The sequence below is a fragment of the Cryptomeria japonica genome, chromosome 10 (genome assembly GCF_030272615.1).
Source record: "Cryptomeria japonica chromosome 10, Sugi_1.0, whole genome shotgun sequence".
NCBI classification, from domain to species: Eukaryota; Viridiplantae; Streptophyta; class Pinopsida; order Cupressales; family Cupressaceae; genus Cryptomeria; species Cryptomeria japonica.
In genome coordinates, this window is record NC_081414.1 from 426,356,186 (window position 1) to 426,362,185 (window position 6,000).

The 6,000-nt window shown below is 34.5% G+C and overlaps 1 long non-coding RNA gene across 1 annotated transcript; it reads right to left on the reverse strand.

The window, feature by feature from the left end:
• Positions 1-109: 109 nt before the first annotated feature.
• Positions 110-3,705, reverse strand: LOC131075771 (uncharacterized). Its single transcript, XR_009113255.2, has 2 exons — positions 3,570-3,705; positions 110-321 (listed from the first exon to the last, which is right to left on the reverse strand). It is a non-coding gene; the product is annotated as an uncharacterized LOC131075771 (long non-coding RNA).
• Between the last annotated feature and the right edge of the window lie 2,295 nt (positions 3,706-6,000).

Genomic DNA, 6,000 nt, shown 5'->3' on the forward strand with positions numbered 1-6,000 from the left:
AGTTGGTAAAGCATTTCCTCGGATTATGCAAAACTGCTTATATAAGAGATGATATCAAATGAATAATTGATTCAATGCAAGTGTTTACAAGAAACAAGAATATACAAACTTTGCACATAAAATTGCTTTCTTTATTCATAAATATCAAAAGTATAATGTCCCACACAAGCCATGGGAGTAACTCATTCCATGCATTATGAAAAGAAACTATACATTTATAGAAGAAAACATATAAAAGGAGTAGGGATCCATCATTTCCTGAATGGCGAATCCTTGAGGCTGCATTGTCGCTTGTCTTCATGCTCCTTACACTTTTTTGCTCTAGAAGTGTCTCCAAGAAATGAGAAAGTGGTGTTAGAGCTCAAGATACTTATTCATTTTATATGTAACATTAGAAAATGCATAGTTATTCTCATAGAGCATCAAATCAATTATGTAGTCATCTCATTCATCAAAGAAAAGCAGAGAAATATCATCAATATCCTTTACAATCTGGACTTCATTGATTTATCTAACATGTTTGTTCACTATGCAGGTACATGTATGATATTCATTATTGGAATACTTTGTATTTCATACTAATATGTTAGACATCACAAGATGTGGAGTAAAATGCTCTTGCACAAGGGTTGAGCCTAACATAATTGTAGTTGTGTCAATTGCACATGGGTTGAGCCTAACATAATTGTAGTTGTGTCAATCAGATACTCATCATTCATAACAATTAATTAGTTCTTGCATTGTTACAAATAATCGGTACCTTCTCAATACAACTACAATAAATAAAAGCAATGAATGGTAAAATGAGGATTAAACATAGCCAATGCAATCAAGCTTGTAAAACCTATAGGAAACACTCATCATTATGGTATTGCACACCATTGAAAGTACAATCCTAAAAGGTAATAAGACTGTCAAAAGTATAGAAGTGTATGACCTCACTATCTTTTCTGATTTATTATCCTAGAACAATTTAAAGCGCCAAATATCAATTAGGACAGTATCGAATAGGGTAGTCACAATCATGATTCATTGTCAAACTGCATGGTCGGTCAATAATGTTGCAGTAGTAATTAGCATGGCAACATTTATAGTATCAAGAGTTGTGGCAAAGAAGATCATAAGATAATTATTGTTGCAGTAATAACCCATGATAGTAGAGGTTTTAATCTATAGAAGCTACAAGTTTGAAGTTTCATCAACAATTCAAAAGCAGTCACAATCGAAGTATGATATTGACGGAAGCCATTATAGAGTCACTACAGAGTTTAAAAGCCATGTATTTACTTAAAGAGCAGTGAATGTAGACACACCAATTTAAATACAGTGATTTTTGACAGAGCGTAGCGCTATCATGATAAGGGAAGATATGACAAAGATAAAGCATGACAGTAAAACCTTATGCTCACAATTTCTTCAACGCTGGACATGAAGCTTCCTGTGATGTCAGAGATGGCCACATCACCAGAGTTACTACTGGTAAAGATGGATCTTCATTTACAACTATAAAGGATGCTCTCAATCTTAGACCTGTTTGAGATGATGAAGATACTAAGGATTATATGAAGGCTTATAAGATCCTAGGGCCTTTGTTCCTTCAATGTTGTGAGGAGAAGTAGACTCTAATAAGACTAATGGACAATATCACAAGACTCTTGAACAATAGTATGAAATATTGTTTGAATCAGAGCAAGATCCTTTGTCTGTTCCAGAAATTGGAAGATGTGATTTAAGACAGTGAAAAAAATAGAAGAGAGGTAAAAAATGTATGATAAGGGAAAAGATTCTTGGGGCCAGTTCATTGGAAATAAGTTAATATTGAAGATCTGTAGTGAACAATAAGCATGAGAATCGTATTGACCCAAGTTGTATTACTCCAAGGAGATAATAGTCAGAAAGAATAAAAGAGAACAACGCTGTCATGTGAAAAATTAAAAAGTCATTAGACTTGGTTCATTTATGTGATAGTGCTTTCAAGGATAGTGTAGTCACAAGGCATTGGATGATAGATGTCATATCATTCTTGTGAAGGTAAAAAGGTGGGCAACCACAAAAGATAAAGGTCACATGGTGTCAATGAACAGTTGCAAGGGATATTCACCATGTACAAAAGGAATAATGCAAAATACAATCATTAATGCCAGAAATGCAAGTCCAAGATCAGTCAAGGCATGTAAGAACAATAACCTGACACCAAGAGTTGGATATGACAATCATATCAGTCATTATGCTCAGTAACAATAAGAGATCAATCTTCGCATATCCATATGCAATCTTAAAGCATAGATCCAAGTAGTGATCAATGTGTATTTAGAGCATAAGATGAGATGGTATCCATTAGAGAAGGCGTCACGCAGTAAGAGACAAAGACAAGTCTCTCACCAACCATAGACAATAGTTTTTGAAAAGGAAATATTCATTTAGTTTTCACAAAGCATTAGTATCTATCATAGCATGAGTTATTGAATATTAGACAAAGGCTGCAGTGACAATCTTCTATATCATAGCAGCCAAAAACATAACCCTCATATAGGCATTCAACACGGAAGGTATCATCACATCCAAGGATCATTACAAATAGCAGTCATCAAAGCGGCCTCATCTAATAAAGGTTGTGGCATTTGAGAGTAAAGTATAATGACCAGATCATGTGGATTGTATCCATTTAAGTTAGTAGTGAGAAAAAAAATGATGAAGCTACAGGTACGGACCTTGATAGTAGAACAAATTAATATCACCGTAACAACATCAAAGCAGTCATGGCACCTTAGTTGAGGATCTTTACCATAGCATGCCCCATGAGTGGTGAACACATTAAGTATTAGATCAATCTCACGTAGCCTGATTGAAGTAGTGCAGTTATAAGGACAGTCTCAGTGATAGGAGACTTCTCGGTCAGCAAGAACAGTAAATACAATCACTTCAATCACCATGAAGTCAAGAATAATGGCAGTGGTGTACAGTAAAGAACATAGTCATTATAACAATCCATAGAGCTCAACAAAGACAATGATAAATATTGTCAATCACACAGCGGGAAGCCTTAAAGCCATCAATGAAACCATGATCATGAGAAGACATCACAATGAGGTGCAAGCAAAGCAATCATGGGCAGTCACTCCACAAGAGCAGCTTTGAGCTATTAGTCAAAGGTACAGAACCACAGCCCTAATAGTGCAGCTGATAGAAAAAGGTATGGTTGCAGTATCATACAACATAGAAGTCATCGAGGATGCTTACAGATGCACAGTTAAGAGAACACAACACACAATGCCAAAATAAAAAATACAAAGCATAAAACATGAGAAATCATTAACAAAGAATAGAATACTATGAATACATTCATATGAGAGAGAGAATGATATCAGCCAAAATGCTACCAAAAACGGGATTGTGACAGTAAGAAATACCATTACAACACTCCTAATGATCAGAAAGACTGTCAGAGAATACAAGGAAGATAATAGTCCTCAAAGTGCACTGATCGTCGAAATGTAGATGCGGTGACTCTTCTACGCAAATATGGTAAAACTCAAATAGTGTGTTCGTTCACAATAACAGAGACTTACCATGACAACTACCATGTGCACAAGGTTTGCAAATAAAATTTCCATCCAAAACCCTCGAAGGAGCAAAACCCTCATGGCAGCGCCACAACGAAGAGAAAGCAAAAGAATAAAATGAATGCTTTAGGGTTCGTTTTACCCTGATATGCTCGACAAAGACTTAGGCTTTTTTTCCTATCTTTATTTATTTCATTTTATTTAAATCTTCTTTGCATAATATTTGCATCATATATTTTTTATGACTTTTCAACGAACCTTCATTGTAAAAATATGTTAAGTGATATTCTTATAAATCACTTAAACATGTATTTATGTAGAGTAATAAGTGTTTATTACTTTTGTTGAGTCAAAGTGATATTATTACAATTTATGAGGAATGGGCAAATATATAGGGAGGTTGAAGTAGTTGGAAAACATGTGGAGGGTATATAGTGGTTGTTTTAGAATTAGTTTGGAGAGTTGAATGCAAATTTGAAATCCTTTATGATGGAATTGGTCAAGGTTGACCTTTTATTCGTTTTGGATTCATTTTGGAGTCATTTTGGAGTCTTTTAGGAGGCTTAAAAATAGGATTTTTGAGTGCATACAACCAAGGAAGGTTCTTGTTCCCATTTTAATGCAACTATTTGGGAGGCAAAAGTATGTTCAAACTTCATTTTTGAAGTTAGTTTTTACTAGTTCACTTCTGCAACTTGTAATTTTCTTAGTTCTTTTTGTAGAAATTGATAAGTTTGTAACTCGGTTTCAGAGTTTGACAACATTGTAACACCTTTTTGACAGTAATAGAGAATTTTACCTTCTCAGATTTCCTGATATTGTGTGCTTGGTGACTGGTATAGTTTCATGTGATGAATTTTGTCCTTGTGGTTATGTCTCTATTAGCACCTTTATGCAGGAATATATAGATATTTGCAAGCTATAAGTTGTGCCAATGATATAATTAGTCTCAAGTTGTGAGAAAACATCTTTGTCCTACTAGGATAGTGAATATTTTAGCCTTCTTATAAATTATTGATGTAAAGGTTAAAGCCTTGGAGTTGTGCAAGAGTACCTTTTTCTACTGGTTATTTTGTGTGTTAGTCAATTGTGCAAATTTAAGATTATAATTTTTTGGTGCACCACCTTTAGGAAGTAGAATTTCATTTTATGTTTCCTCCTTTCCTTTTCCTCTACAAAAGTTAGTTTAGGTAAAGAATCCATAAGAACCATCTTTCCCTGGAGGTTCATTCTGATTGCAGGTTACCCACAACCTGAGAATGTTCCCATGTATCACAAGGTTGCTAAGTTGATAGCTTGGCAAAGGATGTGAGCTTTAGTGATAACACGTACTACAAACTTAAGTCAACCACCATCATACACTAACACCAATCCATTTGTGGATCCCGACCAAAATTTGAACACACATGTTCCCCCTACACCAAAATAAATACATGCACAACAAGTACAAAATTTACAAAACCAGTTATCCAACATGCAAGGGGGAAACACAAAGAAGTCATATGCAATGGAAGATTTATGCCCATATCCATTTGATAGATCACTATACATGCCACCTTTTCCCTCAAACTTTGACGTTACTAAATTTGATAAATATAAGGAAAAATGAGATTTTCAAAATAATGTTCAAGAATTCTTTACTGCATGCATACAGGTTTCTTATATTGATACATACCTCATGCGTCTATTTCCAAGCAATTTAGGGGGACAAGAAAAAGAGTAGTTCTCGCATCTACCCCCAAGCATCAAGTCATGGGGAGAAATGGCTGAAAAAATTATAGCCCACTTTGCGCATAACATTGAAAACAAGGTAACCATAATGGACTTATGCACTACAAAACAAAAGAATGGGGAATCATTTGCTATACTCTTACAATTATGAAAAAGCATCGCTATCAAAATTCCGTGTGACATCCTTGAAAAGGAGAAAGTCTAAATAATTTTTGACAATCTAAATGAGGAAATGACATTTTCATTAGAACTTCAATGCCTAGATTCATTTGAAAAAGTGATAGAAAATGACTAAAATGTGAAAGAGCTCTCATAAAAAAGGGTCTTAACATAATATTTAAAGAGAACAACCAAACAAACAATCCTAATTCTTCAAATGGCAAGACCAAGTATTGGTCTCGAAATAAAAACATAACCTACGAAAGAGTAGTTGACACCAAGGTGGTCAATAGGGCTTAACCCATAGTAATCCTTCAAGGGCCAAGCAATACAAATAATACACCACCTAGTAACAATCATATGTGCAATAATGATCGCTCTACTAATGCAACATAAAATAATGAACCTGGTAGTCCCCAAAATAATCAAAACAATCCAAAGTGAACTTTTAGTCCTCTTAGAGAACTTATTGAATCAGCTTTGAAGAAGCTTTTACAATCTCATATAATCACATTACCTAAAGTGAAAAAGTATGAACTAGGACCTT